This window comes from Canis aureus, chromosome 30 (genome assembly GCF_053574225.1).
Source record: "Canis aureus isolate CA01 chromosome 30, VMU_Caureus_v.1.0, whole genome shotgun sequence".
NCBI classification, from domain to species: domain Eukaryota; kingdom Metazoa; phylum Chordata; class Mammalia; order Carnivora; family Canidae; genus Canis; species Canis aureus.
The window spans coordinates 8,238,166-8,255,484 of record NC_135640.1 but is presented as its reverse complement, the minus strand read 5'-3'; the positions used below and the strand labels follow the sequence as shown (position 1 = coordinate 8,255,484).

Below are 17,319 nucleotides of genomic sequence, written 5' to 3'. Positions count from 1 at the left end.
AACATTGCATTTAAAAATATATAGTACATTTAACATATGTACTATATGTAATAGAAAACAAAGTATAAGGACACAAAAAGACTGAAAATAAAGATGAAAGAATAAAGCACACTACATAATAACTAATAATAGTGAAATAATACAGCTATTTAATATGAGGTATAGCATACCTTGATAAAAATATTAGAATTATTGGTTAAAAGTGTTATTGCATATTAATAATGTTAAAAGTATCAATTTGTCCAAAAGAGTTAATTCTTTTAAAAGTGTGTACCAGATTTAAATGTCAAAATATATTTCATATAAATATAAAATATTTTATATAAAATCCATAAAAATCAAATAGATTAATGTAAATACAGAGAAAATAATATATCAGTAAAGCAGGATATTTATGTCTATTTATTGATTATTGAGAGAGTAAAAATAACAAGTAGATAGTTGAAATAAACAATACATGGGACTCCTGGGTGGGTTAGCAGTTGAGCATTTGTCTTCAGTCCAGGATGTGATTCTGGAGTTCTGGTATGGAGTCCCACATTGGGCTTCCTACATGGAGCCTGCTTCTCCCTCTGCCTGTGTCTCTGCCTCTTCTCTCTCTGTGTCTCTCATGAAGAAATCTTTAAAAAAAAAATAAAAAATAACAATACAATTAACAAGTTTGCCCTTAAGATAAAAAGTTCTCATCCATAATTTAGATTGTATACATTTTTCTTAAGAGCATGGAAATAATATACTCATAAATTATGTCAAAGAGAAATTTCAGAATACTTCTAAAATAGGCATCATATATATTATCATATTTGAGAACAATAAAATAAAGATAATAACAAGAACAAGCTAAAAATCCCTAGTTATTTGAAACTAAAGTACACATATGCACAAAGAGTAATACTGATACATTGTGGTTTAAGCAGAAACTAAAATGAAAATTTTTAAATAACTATATCTGAATTACTATGGAAAAACATTAAAGTCTTAGGAAAAAAGTAGAAGTTATAAAAAGAAGTAATGGGTACAAAGAAATGAGAGATGCAATAACCTGAAAAATAAGAGCAAATCTCACTAAATGGATTCCAGAGTAGAATGGAAATGGCAAAAGATAAAATCTTTGAATTATCAGAATAGATCAAAAGAATTCACCTAAACTGAAGAGCAGATAGATAATAGACAAAAATTTAAACGCAGGGGCACCTGGTGGCTCGTAAGTTAAGTGTCGACGCTTGATTTAGGCTCAGATTGTGATCTCAGGGTTGTGAGATCAAGCCCTGTGACAGGCTCCATGCTGGGTGTAGGGCCTCCTTAAGATTCTGTCTCAGGGGATCCCTGGGTGGCTCAGCGGTTTAGCACCTACCTTCGGCCCATGGCGTGATCCTGGAGTCCCAGGATCAAGTCCCACATCAGGTTTCCTGCATGGAGTCTGCTTCTCCGTCTGCCTGTGTCTCTGCCTGTCCATCTCTCCCTCTCAGTGTCTCCATTAATAAATAAATAAAATATGTAAAAAAAAAAAAAAAAGATTCTGTCTCTCTCTCACTTCTTCTCTAAAAAAAGAATAAAAAATAAAAATAAATTTAAAAAGAAAAACTAAAGCAAAAAAAAAAAAAAAAAGAAAATGAGAACAGAATCTTGGGAAACTGTAGGAATATACAAAAGAGGTTACATTTGAATGATCACAATCCCAGAGAAGATAGAGTGGAGTTGAAATAGTATCCAAAGATATTAATGGCTAATAACTTTCCAAATTGACAGAATGATTCAATATACAAGTTTAAGAAGCCTAGCAAATTTCAAATAGGATACAAGCAAAGAGGGACACCTGGGTGGCTCAGTGGTTGAGTGTCTGCCTTTGGTTCAGGTCATTATCCTGGGGTCCTGGGATCAAGTCCCGCATCAGGGAGCCTGCTTCTCCCTCTGCCTACATCTCTGCCTCTCTCTGTGTGTCTCTCATGAATGGATAAATAAATTATTTTTTTAAAGATAGAAGCAAAGAAATATATTCCAGGATACATCATAATTAAATTTTGAAAATGAAAAATAACTTAGATGATCTCTCATTTGCAGAAAGTGCTGTGTTGAAGTGTTGTACTACTAGTGTATTATTATTATCTAAGTATGTCTTTACTTTGGTTATTAATTGATTGATATACTTGGCAGCTCTCACATTAAGGATATAAATATGCATGATTGTTAGGTCCTCTTGTTGGATAGATCCTTTAAGTATGATATAGTGTTCCTTTTCATCTTTTACTACAGTCTTTGGGATAAACTCTAATTTATCTGATATGAGGATTGCTACCCCTGCTTTCTTTTGAGGACCATTCGAATGGTAATGGCTCTCCAACCTTTCATTTTCAGGCTGTAGGTGTCCTTAAGATTAAAATGAGTCTCGTGTAGACAGCAAATAGATGGGTCTTGCTTTTCTATCCAGTCTGAACCCCTGTGTCTGTTGATGGGATCATTAAGCCCATTCATGTTCATATTGAAAGATATGAACCTAGTGTCATCGTAATACCTGTTCAGTCCCTGTTTTTGTGCATTATTTCTTTGGGCTCCCTCTTTCTTTTACAGAATCCCCCTTAATATTTCTTTCAGAGCTCGTTTGGTGGTCACATATTCTTTTAGTTTCTGCCTATCTTGGAAGCTCTTTATCTCTCTATTCTGAATGAGAGCCTTGCTGGATAGAATATTCTTGGCTGCATGTTCTTCTCATTTAGGACCCTGAATATATCCTGCCAGCCCTTTCTGGCCTGCCAGGTCTCTGTGGAGAGGTCTGCTGTTAACCTGATATTTCTCCCCATATAAGCTAGGAATCTCTTGTGTCTTGCTGCTTTAAAGATTTTCTCTTTATCTTTGGAATTTGCAAGTTTCACTGTTAAATGTCAAGTTGTTAAATGTTTTTTTTAATTGATTTTTTTTTGGGGGGGGGGCACTCTATCTCCTGGATCTGAATGCCTGTTTCCCTCTCTAAGTTAGGGAAGTTCTCAGCTATGATTTGTTCAAATATGTTTTCTGGTCCTCTGTCCCTCTCAGCATTTTCTGGAACCCAATTTATACATAGATTCTTCTTTGTCAGGCTATCATATATTTCCCATAACCTTTCCTCATCGTTTCTTAATTATTTTTCTTTTTTCCTCAGCTTCCTTCCTTGCCATCAAATTGTCTTCTATGTCACTCACTCTTTCTTCCACCTCATTAACCCTCATCGTTAGGACCTCCAGTTTGGATTGCATGTCATTTAATTGATTTTTAATTTTGGCCTGATTAGATCTCAATTGTGGAGTCATGAGGTCTCTAGAATCCTTTATGCTTTTTTCCAGAACCATCAGTAGCTTTATAATTGTGCTTCTGAATTGGCTTTCTGACTTCGAATTGTAATCCAAATTCTGTAACTCTGTGGCAGAGAGTACTGTTTCTGAATCTTTCTCTTGTAATGAGTTCTTCTTTCTAGTCATTTTGCTCACTGCAGAGTGGCTGTATGAGCGGGCTCCATCAAGAATGTCAACCAAAACCTAAGTAAATTTCAACGTAGTTGATTCTGACGAAGTCAGAGACTAGAAAATGAAAACAAAGATCAGAACAATAACAAAAAGGACCACTAAAGTGAAAAAAAAAATTTAAAACAAAGAAGTAAAAAATAAAAGGTCAAGAATTCCAAAGAATAAGAAAAAAAAGAAAAAGAAAAAAAAGCAAAAGTAAAGAGAAAAAAGTAAAAAGGGAAAAGAAGGCAGGGACTGGGAGATGGTGCTGGTGAAGAAGTGGTAGTAGTGAGAGAATGTAGTCTGAGGGGTCCTAGAGGGTGACCCTCTTGGTTCTGAGTGTATTAAGTTCTGTATGTTAGAAGATGCTTAGTCCCAAATTTATATAAACCAGAAAGACTTGTAGAGGGCCCCACCATTGACCACCAAAACATAAACAAGATAAAAGAGGGGGGCAGAATGGGAAGGAAGAGAGAATATGATCTCACAGAATGAAACAGCATGGTATTCCACTTGGTTCTGGGTGCATGCTAATCATGTTTTAGAAGATATTAACTTCTGCCTTTGTAGAACAAAAGGAGGCAGAAAAAACAAAAAACACAAAACAAAACAAAACAAAACAAAACAAAAGTATATCTCATATATCTCCCCAAATTAAAATGCATATGTTGAAGGGAATCCAGAAGTGGAAAAGATATCAATTGTAATTGTAATTGTAGAAATATGAAAGCCAAAAAGGAAGAAACTTAAAAATGAAGAGCTGGTAAATTATTGTAGTTAAGGTGGGAAAAGAAAAAAATATTGGAAATTTTTAGTCTTATATAAAAACAAGTGGTACTGGAAAAGGGGTGGGGAAGAAGGGGTACCCTCTGGTTCTATATAGTGTAAATCCATCGACTTCCCCTGGAGCTTTCCAGCGCTGCTTGGTCCAGAACTTGCTCTTCCCCTGTCCTTCCAGCTGCTCTCTGAGGGAGGGGTGTGCTGTGCTCACTCTCAGGTGTGTGCACCTGGGGAGCTACCCCCACCCCGCCATCTGGGGCTCAGTGGGAGCTCTTTACCCCATGAGGCTTCTGTCCCCTGCCCCTCCCACCCCCCGTCCCAGGCACAGGGTGACACAGGAGGAATAACACCACTGTCGGCGGCCAGGTCTCCAGCCCAGGGGTCAGCTCCCCCAGTAACCACCTGCAGCTCCCAGTCCGCACCGGCCTAGGTGCTTCTGGGTGGGGGCCTGACCTGCACAGCTGGGGGCGCCCGGCGGCAGGAGCGTCCTCGCTGTCCTGTGCCCTCCCCGCCTCCGCCTGTCCGGGGGGACCGCAGGGTGGGGGCTGTGTCCCTCAGCGCTGTGGGATCTGGGGCCTGCACAGCTGGAATCGCGCTCCTGGGGCGCAGCCCCCCCCCCCCCGAGCCCCCGCCTGACCCACCGGCTTCTCCCGAGGCCCCGCCAGGTGCCCTGCAGCCCTGACCGAGGTCCCCCGGTGTGGGTGCGCTCTCCCCGGAGCCCTCCTCTCCCAGTGACCCCGGAGACTGGAGGTGTCCTGCCCCCTCCTGCGCTTCTGCCCTATTTCTCTGCTGAGCACTTTCCCTCCGGGAAGAATCCGAGGGGATTTTTAAAGTTCCCGCATCTCCAGGGTGAGGCTCTCCTGTCCCGAGGCTCCCACTGCCCCCCTTAGCCCGGCTCCTCCCAGGGCCCCTCCCCCCTCGATTCATTTTTTTCTTTTTTTCTTTTTCCACCTTCCTACCTTGTTAGAAGCGAAAACCCTTCTCTCTGTAGCATCGGGCTGTCCTCTCTTTAAATTTCAGGTTGGATCCAGGATGTTCAGGATGGTTTGGAAGTTATCCGGGGGAGTGGGTGGGGCCAGGTCAGGTGAGGACCCTACTCTTCACTGTCTTGAAGAGTCCAAATTCCTTTTTCCTTCAAATTTTTATTTAAATTCCAGGAGGAGGTTGCTCCCCCGAGGAGCTCTCTCCCCGGAGGGCCGCCGTGGGCATGGCCCGAGGAAACCAGCGAGAACTACCCCCACCAGAAAAACAAGAAGAAATCCCAGGAAATTAGCAAGGGAGAAAGAAAAGAAGATAGCTTGACCACTTCTCAGAGAAAGCAGAGGGACTCTGAGATAATGCAACAAAAGCAGAAGGCAGCTAAGGAGAAGTCTATGCAGACAAAAGAAAAATGATGGCTATTTGGAAAAACCTGGGTGCTACTGCCAACTAAGTGTATCATAAGCTCTAAGGTCAAAATTTTGTGGAGTGAACAATCATGTTATATCCTTACAAAACTATTTTAAACTTTACCTTTCAGCCTGACTTAGTGTAATGTTTCATAACCATTCTTCAAAGAATAAAACACTAACTGTGCATGTGAAAAAATAAATAAATAAATTGCCGTGGAAACCCCACTGAAGGCTTTAGCGGCGGGAGCAGCAGGTATGATATATCATATTAACATATGGTATAATATTAGTTTCAGGTGGAGAATTTAATGATTCATCACTTAGAGAGAACACCTGGTGCTATCCCAAGAACGGCCCTCTTTAATACCCATCACCCATTTAATGCATCCACTGCCCACCTCCCCTCTATCCACCCTCAGTGTATTTTGTAACTTTAAGAGTCTTGTAAGGTTTGTTAGATTAAATCTTCCCATCTAGAACATTTTATATGTTTCGATTTACTCCTTTCCCCATTCAAATGACTTGAAGTGGGTTTGTTTTGGTTGTAGATTGTGCAGACAGATTTTGGTTATGGAATATTGCATGGAATTAGAAAAGTGTGTGAATTGGGGTGCCCTCCAATGAGCTAGGTTACATAAAGGAAATGTAAAATTTGTTCCACCTTAAGAGATAAAATATAATATAATGGTAATGGAAGATGATATAAATGGAATTGATGGCTCATTTTCCAAATGTTTTAAATAATAAAATATCATTTTGGCAAGTTTAATGATTTAACATGAATTAATGTAAGTCTTTGCATATAAATTAAAGATATAATTAAGTGGGATAGAGGATATTTTGTTTGACAGCAGTTTGTATAAAATATGAGAATTTTAATTGACCCTTAGCACCTTAGAGATAGGTTGAAGTTGCCATGCTATAGTATGTGGATGGTATAATCAGAGTATATTAGTATAGAATATGCCAACCAAGACAAGGAATGAGCCCATGAAGACTTGATGATATTTGGAAATCACTTCCAATTATAAGTACATTAGAGGATCTTAGTCAAATTTTAGAATATCTTCAGAATGGAGTGAATAGGGGCATGAAAGTCTTGGAAAATAGTGTGGGGGCATTAAGAAAATAGAGGTATTAAATAGTTGAAATTGCATTGGAGGAGTAGACATGTAAAGGACACAAAAACTGGTTTTATTATTTATTTATTTATTTATCTATTTAAATATATATTTTTTATTTTAAAAACTTTTAAAAAGATTTTATTTATTCATGACAGACACACAGAGAGAGGTAGAGACAGGCAGAGGGAGAAGCAGGCTCTCTGCAGGAACCCGATGTAGGACTCTATCCCAGGACCACAGGATCACAAACTGAGCTGAAGGCAGACATTTAATCACTGAGCCACCCAGGCATCCCTAAATATATGTATTTTTAAAAATTTTATTTATTTGACAGAGAGAAAGGGAGAGTGCACATAAGCAGGGGGGATCAGCAGAGGGAGAAAGAGAAGCAGCAAGGGAGCCCAATGTAGGGCTCGATTCCCGGGATCATAACCACAAGCCAAAGGCAGACACTTAATTGACTGAGCCACCCAGGCTCCCCTAAAACTGGTTTTTACTCTTTGAAAAACTATTATGAGAAAATAAATTTATTCACTCTTCTGACCGATTTAGATTTTTTTTTTTTAAATTCAGATTTAAGGGAAAAATTAAATTGAATGGGATAAAAACAATTGCCACTGTTTCCAGTCTTCATGGAGGGCTGAATTTGTTTTCAAAAGCCAGAATTAAATAAAATTTAAAATTATTATTTATTGTATTAATTGAAAAACATTAATAGTGATTCAATTAAGAATTTTGAGTAACACTTAAAATTCCCTTTTTTCTAATTTCTGATTGTTTACACCTATGTTTCCCCCAAAGTTATTACACACATAGGCATTATGTATAAGCATGAGGACACTCAGAGATGAGTAGTTCAGAGGGATGGTTAAAACTTGGACTTATATACTGTCTTAAAATATAATACATTTCTTGAGAAGCAAAAACAAAGAAAAAGGACTTTGAGCTTCTAACAAATTATTGGAAGGCAACTATATTGGGGAAATTAATGATAGGAGATGATTTTAACCAAGATTTGTTATGTGGATTCTTGTGGTACATTCCTGAGATATTAAGAATCTAGAATTTTCTCTAGATTAACTTCTGTCTTTTGTGGTAGGGAGGGGAGAGGGGCCACCCACTTTTAGACAAATGAGAGAGTGAAGAGAGCTTTTCTGGTATCCATTTTTTTTCAATTGCTGTCAGCTCAAAATAATCCTTATGCCAGAGTAGCATATTATATGGGGGTGGCAAATTCTGCTACTATTAAAACGATATAGGCTCTTTATGACATACTGCATCCTCTGTCAACTAAACTTTAAAAAATTCTGGAAGAACATTATTATTAGCAGTAATGTGGAAAAGATTATTTCTGCGTGCAATAAATGATAAATTTCCTTTAAATCATTATCCCTACAGAAAGTAGCATAATTACTATATTTACATGTATTTCTTATATACTTGAAAGCAGAGCTAGTGCAATAAAGGCCTTATGATTTATTTACTTTTTAAAAGGAAGAATAAAATCCACCCTTATATTTCTAATTATTTGTTTCTAAAACTACAGGCTTGATTTTTTTTTCTTTTTTATTGAGCATTTAATTTATTTTAAAAAAATTTTTTCTTTTTCAAGTTTTTATTTATTTATATTTTAAAGTTTTTAACAAGGCAAGTATTTTAATTTAATTTGTTTTTATATTTTGGCCATTAGAGTTTATATTGTCTATTTATTTATTTGTAGTTTCAAGGGTTTTATTCTGTAGTTTCAAGTTTTTATTTAAATTCCAATTAGTTAACATATAGTTTAATATTAATTTTAGGAATAGAATTCAGTGATTCAAAAAAAAAAAAAAAAAAGAATTCAGTGATTCATCACAAACAATACTGAGTGCTCACCACAAGTGCCCTCTTTAATACCCTTCGCCTATTTAACCCATGAGCAACCCAGGCTTCCCCTCCAGCAACCCTCAGTTTGTTCTCTACAGTTAAAAATCTGTTTTATGGTTTGCCTCTCTCTCTTCCTCTCATGTTCGTCTGTTTTGTTTCTAAAATTCTACGTATACATAAAATCATATGGTATTTGTCTTTCTCTGACTGACTTATTTTGCTTAGCATATGTAAGCTTGAATTTGATATATTTTTAACCTTAAAAAAAAAATTAAAGAAGGCTGTATGCCCAGTGTGTAGTCCAGTGTAATGTTTGAGTTCATAACCCTGAGATCAAGACCTGAGCTGAGATCAAGAGTTGAATGCTTAACCGACTGAGCCACCCAGACACCCCTTGAATGATTCTATTCCATAGTATCTTGTGTTTCTTCTGACATTAAATATTTCAAGATAAATACAAACAGATATAAAGTATAATGGTATTCATAAGCATAGAAAATAAGGGTTTTATTTTTTACTTTTTGAATACATAAACTATTTCATTGTTTTATTTCATGATCTTTGTGTGTGTGTTTTACTTTTTTTTTTTTTTTTTTTTTAATTTCATGACCTTTGTAAGGCCAGGTTTTGATCCTAAATTTTTTTGGTATAATGGTTTTAACTTTGTGGCATATAAGTAGCAGGAATATGTATGTGTATGCAGGGATATATATATGTACATATTTTATTATGTAGAATAAGGGCGTTAATCCTATAATTAAAATATTTATTTGTAGCATTTATCTGTAGCAACTAAAATGAAGAAATTCATTGCCAATTTATTTCCTACATCCTGTCAGCTAAACCTGACAGTGGTAGACTCAATTATACATATTTTATTACTATGATGGAAATATACAAGCTTCACTAAGGCACTTAAATCAGGGAATATGTTATATAAATAAAGAATATATTGCAAGCTATTGAAACTAACACAATATATTTTGGTCCATGTAAAATAGTCAATAAGATAATTTTAAATTTTAAAATATTTCACTTTAATTGTAAAGAATTGTGAAACTAAAGAATTAGTTATTAACATTTATGTTTTATTTATTTCAGGCAATGAAGTAAGGAGCTTAGAAATGTATCACATTTTTAAACATATTACATTTGAATTCATTTTAAATTAGGTAAGTTATTAATTTCTTATAATAGACAACTTAAAATTTTTCTAGTGAAATAAGATTTTATTTATTTTTTGAATTTATACTTTATTTTGTTCTATGGAGTAATTTAGATAGTAAGGTCAATTCTTTTTTTTAGCAAGGTCAATTCTTAACACATTGTTTTGCACTACCAAATATGTGAAACCACAAAGATTTCTGAAATTATGCTACAAGTTCTATCTTTAGGTCTTCTTTTTAGTTTAACTTACACTTTCACAAAATGTTCTAAGGAAAGAAAAAAATCAAATAAAAGCTGACATGAAGAAAATATCTCAAAGTGTCATAAAAATAAAGCATATTTAGCACTAGTGGGAGAATATATACCTATTTCTAGATCCCCTACATCATTTAAAAAGGGAAATAGATGATAAGCATTGGCCTATGAAGTTTTCCAAACATAAATTAGTTTTCTGTAGTGATTAAGCTTATTCTGTCAAATTATGATATCAATGTAACTCAATGTGCTTTAAAAATGCATATCCCATTCCTCCTACACTTCTCTAATTTAAGCAGGTGATTTTCCAGCCTTATAAAATAGCAGATCATTTGAGGCATAGCTAATATGCATACATACACATTTCATAAGAATTTAACATGTAAATAAAATTGATTTCTTCATATAGAATTTACAATTTTAGAAATTAATTTATTTCAGCTGGTTTTTGGGGAGAAGAATACATTTGTCTAGTAAAAACAAACTAAATTCTGAAATATGCAGCATTGCTTTTTCTTATTCAATTCTACATAAGTGCTCTTTTTTATAATAAATTTATTTTTTGGGATCCCTGGGTGGCGCAGCGGTTTGGCGCCTGCCTTTGGCCCAGGGCGCGATCCTGGAGACCCGGGATCGAATCCCACATCAGGCTCCCGGTGCGTGGAGCCTGCTTCTCCCTCTGCCTGTGTCTCTGCGCCTCTCTCTCCCTCTGTGACTATCATAAATTAAAAAAAAAAATAAATAAATAAAATAAAATAAAATAAAAATAAAAAATAAAAAAAAATAAATAAATTTATTTTTTATTGGTGTTCAATTTGCCAACATACAGAATAACACCCAGTGCTCATCCCGTCAAGTGCGCCCCTCAGTGCCCGCCACCCAGTCACCCCAACCCCCGCCCTCCTCCCCTTCCACCACCCCTAGTTCGTTTCCCAGAGTTAGGAGTCTTCCATGTTCTGTCTCCCTTTCTGATATTTCCTACCCATTTCTTCTCCCTTCTCCTCTATTCCCTTTCACTATTATTTATATTCCCCAAATGAATGAGACCATATAATATTTCTCCATAAGTGCTCTAATATAGCCACAGGGTATATTCAGTGCCTGGCTCAGGGGTCAAAGAGAAATGCAGTGGCTGTCTTTCCAAAGCTGCTGTTGTTCAAATTAATCTGCCTCATGGGGAACCCAAGTGCCTTTTTCAGAGGATCATCTTGAATTCTAAATTTTGGTAATTTAGGCATAAGTTCAATTTAACCAGAATGGAAATATTATATATTTGAGATACATATTCTTATGTCTTATAGAAAAAAAAGGTTTTGCAGAGATTTAATATAAATATGTATTAAATGTAATACATACATTAGTTATATTTAAATACATATCAAATATATATATATATTATATATAACCATTTTATATATATATAACCATTCTCACCATATTTAATGATTTTGGCATTAAAGATCCTAAAGTGTTTACAAACCAAAGAGAAAAAAATCCTACATATGAAACTTACCAGGATTTCATAGAACTGTGGCATCAAATTAAATCATCTTCTGCTTTAAATTGCTTATCAGGCTCAGGATTTCAAAATGCAATAGTAGAAAAAGAAATACATGTGTACCTATTACATACATTTATCTCAGATATGCATGTGTGAAGGGTGTGCTGTGTTTGTGTCTGGCCCTACTGAGCTCTATAAATCATGAGTTTTTGTTATAGTATTCCTATTGAATTCAAAAGGCCAGACCTTCATTCAGGATAATTTACACAACTGTATATACTAGTCCAAAAGCAATTGAGTAAGCCACAGGAACAAACAAAAAGTAAAACCATCGTGTGGCCTATATCTTAGGTACATGAATGTAGAAAACTACATATTTGAGGAATATCGGAGACAGATGTTTTGGATCATTGTAATGATTCCTGAGTCTGGTCATTTATCTTTGCAATCCTTTCCCCCATGCTTCTCTTCCACATTCCTTATCCATTGCATAGCATTTTCTAAATGATTATCACTTTAAATTTTGGTTTACTCATGGTCTAATTTATATTCTTAATCTGTACATTCACTATTTTGGAATTTCATATTTCTTTCATAATTTAATACAGTGTTCTGAAAAGTGAGATTTAAGCCAAGTTTGAAATAGACATTTTCACACTATGCCCTCCAGTGATCTGATGAGTCTACTGAATGATATCCTTACGTCGGATATCTACTATTGGTACAATCATCACCAGTTGGGTTATAAGAGTGGAGAATTTACATATGAATTTGGATTGTAGGACAATTCTAGAGCTACCTATCAGTAGGAATTATAGAGAGACACATTTTTATTGTAAGGGATTGAAATATGACAGGCTTGACTATCATCCTATATGTACTTTCTGAAATTAGGAGCTTAAAACTCTTGTTCTCTCACTGAACAAAATAAAAAGACAAATATCTGCATTGGCTTTCTCTTATGAGAAGCTATGTAGGTTTGAAAATAAATTTGCCAACACTTAAGCCATTTGCTTAAGACTTATCTAGGAAGAACCTTGACCTACTCTGCTTACTCTCAGTGGGGGGAGTTAAAGAGAGGTTGCTGTATTACAGGCTCTGAGGGAAAAAGGAACATTGACAACTGAGAGATTCTTAGCAAAAACAAAACCAAAAATGAAAGTGTACCCACAACCACTGCTGAGAAGTTAATTGAAGACTTAAGATTGGCCTTTGTAAGATTTCAGTTAAAAAAAAAGGGTAGTTGAAAAAAAAATAATTTACCTTAGAATTAAAGGTAGAATTGTATTTTTTACATTTTAAAAATAGCTAAATAGATTATGTGAACTAATTTTGTTATGTTGGAAAGTCAGCTAAATGGAACGATTATAAAACTTAGAATCCTGCAGCCCCCACAACCAGATGTCAGATAGTCCATCCAGTTTGGTGGCACAAAGCTCAAATGAGTGCAGGAGGGACGTGTACCACAAACAAGGCTTTAGATTAAAGCCTGCATTTTGGACTGTGGCACCTCTAACCTCCTTCTTCTGTGATTCCCAGAATTATGGCTGCCTGGCATTTTCCTGCTGAGCAGCATATTGGAGAATCCCTCTGTGATATCCAACTTGCTAAAAAGCATATGCTGATATTGACATTCGTGGGGCAAGGTAAGTCTAGTTCTATGGCCTAGGTAGGGAGGAATTAGAAAGATAGATAGCAAGAAAAAGATTTGAAACTTGGAAGTGAGAGAGGCAACATAAAAATGAAAGATGAGTTAGAAGATTACAGATGAGCAAAGAGGACAATGATGTGGGTGTTTATAAACCTCCAGGGCTATACAGAGAAACAAAAGCAAATGTCAGAGCAAAAGCAAGTTTTCTAGTTTTCTATAGACATTTTATTTGAAAAGACTTTTGTAAATAAGAGTCTAGGACCATAACAGAATCAGATTTGAAATTTTAACATAATATAAAATATTGTGAAGAACCAACGAAGAGATTAAGAAGCTACAGTTCTAATAACTAAACATAATTATTAATAAGTTTATTTAGCATTTTGTATTGTATTAACACTCTGTATTGTACACTGTACATTGATACACTGCCCTCTCACTCCCTCTATGTGTCCTATTCATCTGTTCTAATGATATAATTATGTTATTTTCAGAGTAGCTACATTGAGTCTATTGCATTTAAACCTGAAGGGATGCCTTTTTTTTTTCTGTTTATGAAATGTTAATTGTTTTGTTAAAGTACAGAAAGGATGAGGAAGAAATCTATAGTGAAAATACTTTACCTATAGGGATTAAGTACATTATTAATATATCATTACATGTGAATGCAAACTTATTTAATGTATATTAAGTGTGGAGGCCGAGAAAACTCAGGCCATTCTACCTTAAGTTTAGCACAAGTACAGCCATCTCAGGCCTCCATGAATAAGAGCTGAACTTTACCTTACTTCAGTTACAGGAAAAATACACTGAACACCCTTGAAAGCCCCATATCAGAATGAAAACTGAGCTTAAGAAATTCCTCCACCCCTTCTGGAAATCCCCTAGACCAGCTCATAAAAACCCAGTTGAAACCCACCTCGGGGTACAAGTCCCTGCTCCACTGTGACAGGTATACTTGGACCCAAGCTTGATCTTGTTAATAAACCCTCATGTACTTGCATCGGTGTTGGCTCCTTGGTGGTTTCTTGGATTCACAATCTTGGGCACAACATCAAGACAAAATATAAGCTAAGGTTGAAGATACTTCTTGATCTGAACCCAGACTGTCTGGTTTCAAATCTTGACTGTTTTACAACCTAGTTAGTGAGCTATTTGACCTATCTGTGCTCTTCACCTTTAAATGGACTTAATAATGAGAACTCCTTCCTAGGATTTTTATGAGGTGCTCCAGACTGAATGTTTGTGTCCCTAAAATTCGTAAATTGGAACCTAATCCCCATTGTGACGGTATTTGGAGGTGGGACCTTTGGGAGGTAATGAAGTCTTGAAGGTGGAGCCCTCATGAGAGAGGCCCCAGAGACTCTCTTGCCCCCTCTGCAACATGAGGACAGAGTGACGAGGAAGCAGGACTTCACCAGACATTGAATCTGCTGGTGCCTTGATTTTGGATTTCCCAGGCTCTAGAACTGTGAAAAATAAATGTATCTTGTTTATAGACCACTCAGTCTATAAAATGTTTTATTATGAAAGCCCAAATGGATGAAAACATGAGAATTAAATAAGTAGTGTTGGTAAAACTCAAATATCAATCTTTCGCACATAGTAAGACTATGTGGTTGCTAAAGAAAGATATATGTTAAAAGTATTATATGTAAATTGGAAAAATATAAACTAGAATTGAACAAATTATTTTCATACATAATATTAGGCAATTAAAGTGTGTCTGTATGCAATTTTTCACTTATATATAAAATATACATTTACCTGTCAATATAAATAGATAATAGCTGGTAATATCTCAGAGAGTTTTATTGATCTTTATACTTAAAATTGTTTGAAATAAATTATTCCATACTAAAATGCATACTTCAGAAATGGAGGTTAATTTTTATATTAATATTTGTTATCTGTTATTGGGCATTTGCATGTAATTTGCAGTATATGGCTAATCTATAACTTATAGGTCTTAAAATAAAATTTTGTGCTTTTATTTTAAAAATTCATAATATGGGGCACCTGGGTGGCTAGGTCAGTTAAGCGTCTGCCTCCAGCTGGGCTGAGGTCATGATCCATCCCAGGGTCCTGGGATTGAGCTCTGCAGGGAGCCTGCTTCTCCCTCTCCTTCTGTCTTCCTCACTCCCCCTCACCCCCCACTTCTGCTTGCTCTCTCTCTCTAAAATAAATAAATACAATCTTTTAAAAAATCATAATAAAATATGGATGCTTTAACTGTCATTTGTGATATTTATAATTGATGGAATCATATAAAATTAAATTTAAAAAATACATAAGCATATAATGATTTGTGAACTTCATATTCCAACATTCTATCTTATGTATTTTTCATTGTTATTTATAATAAATATCTCCAAAAATTTAGCTTTTCTATTCTTAGAGCTTCCAGAACACTTGATTCACATCTCTAGTTATACTGGATTGTACACTTCTGCCAATCCTAATTAGGTTGTAAGCTCTTAGTCAGGGACAGAGACAAGAATTATTTATCTTTTTATTTCCAGAAGTTATCATAGCTTCTGTCACATAAGAGTCACTTAATAATTTTAGATAAATACACTAAACATGACAATATCAGTACCACCCTTAACATTGGCATACATAATTGGCTATGTGTGTCTTTTAATACACCTAGAGAAGTATGTACATAAAGGAGTATTTGAAGAAGTTGAATAGTATCTAAACTATTTTAGATTAATAATATCTAATTAATATAGCTATTTTATCTATATTATAATACTTAACCCATATAAGTAAGTAATATTTACTTATATGGTCCCAAAGCATGATAAAAGAATTCTATATAGAACTTGGCTTAAAAATAAGGATGCTTTATCTCAAGAGAAGTGCCATAATATGCTTTGATGTACCCTATTACAGAAGAATCTGAAAGAAGAAGAAGAAGAAGAAGAAGAAGAAGAAGAAGGAATAAGGAAGAAGAAAAGAAGAAGAAGAAGAAGAAGAAGAAGAAGAAGAAGAAGAAGAAGAAGAAGAAGAAGAAGAAGAAGAAGAAGAAGAAGAAGAAGAAGAAGAAGAAGAAGAAGGAAGAAGAAGAAGAAGAAGGAAGAAGAAGAAGAAGAAGAAGAAGAAGAAGAAGAAGAAGAAGAAGAAGAAGAAGAAGATTCTGTACAGGGATGCTTGGGTGGCTCAGCGGTTGAGTGTTGGCCTTCAGCCCAGGGCGTGATCCTGGAGTCCCAGGATCAAGTCCCACATCGGGCTCCCTGTGTGGAGCCTGTTTCTCTCCCTGCCTCTCTATCTCTCTCTCTCTTTGTCTCTCATGAATTAATTAAATATTTTTTATAAAAGAAGATTCTATGCAAAAGCAAGCAAATATAAAGTTCCAACAACTTACAGTACTCTTAGAACATTTGTCTTCTTTTCAATGAGTAAAAATCAACAGTAAGAGGGAGGTCACTATAGTATACCTTATGTCAATAACATTCACCAATAAAATTATCGTAATCTAAGATAACATTTTAAATATTTTGCTTAAGTGTCCACACATTGACACTTCCATAAATTATCTTTCACTTCTAGGCTAAAATGGAAATGGAATGTAATAAGATGAAATACAAAATTATTGAGATACCTGAAAACATACTCGCTTCAGGAAGGTTTTGTTATTTATTTATTTATTTATTTATTTATTTATTTATTTATTTATTTATTTAGATTTTATTTATTTATTCATGCAAGACAGAGAGAGAGAGAGGCACAGGCACAGGCAGAGGGAGAAGCAGGCTCCATGCAGGATGCCCCATGCGGGACTCGATCCGGGGACTCCAGGATCACGCCCTGGGCGGAAGGTAGACACTAAACCGCTGAACCACCCGGGGATTCCCTGTTACATAATTTATAAGTCTTAAATTAAAAGTTAACTTCACTAGTTCCAACCTCATTTGAGGTCACCGTGATCTAAGCAGAATGTAAGGTGTACTGGTAAGGAAGATTCCTGACTTCATCATTTGGTAAGTGTATAATTTAAACAGTATGTTAAATCCCCTTGTCTTATTTAAGCTCTATCTATAAAACCAAATTATAATATAGTGTCTTAAGAGGGGAAAATGAAGTAATATGAAACTAGAACAAA

General features: G+C 35.5%; 1 long non-coding RNA gene and 1 pseudogene across 1 annotated transcript in view; one reads left to right on the top strand and one right to left on the bottom strand.

Annotated features, from left to right (window-relative positions):
- Nucleotides 1-390: 390 nt before the first annotated feature.
- Nucleotides 391-17,319, bottom strand: part of LOC144301720 (uncharacterized) — a 67,267-nt gene continuing 50,338 nt past the window's right edge. Inside the window, exons 4-5 of the long non-coding RNA XR_013368456.1 lie at nucleotides 1,355-1,541; nucleotides 391-620 (exon numbers count right to left, since the gene is read on the bottom strand). This is a non-coding gene — a long non-coding RNA (uncharacterized LOC144301720). The remainder of the gene's footprint in view (nucleotides 621-1,354; nucleotides 1,542-17,319) is intronic.
- Nucleotides 5,464-5,676, top strand: LOC144301578 (small EDRK-rich factor 1 pseudogene; annotated as a pseudogene).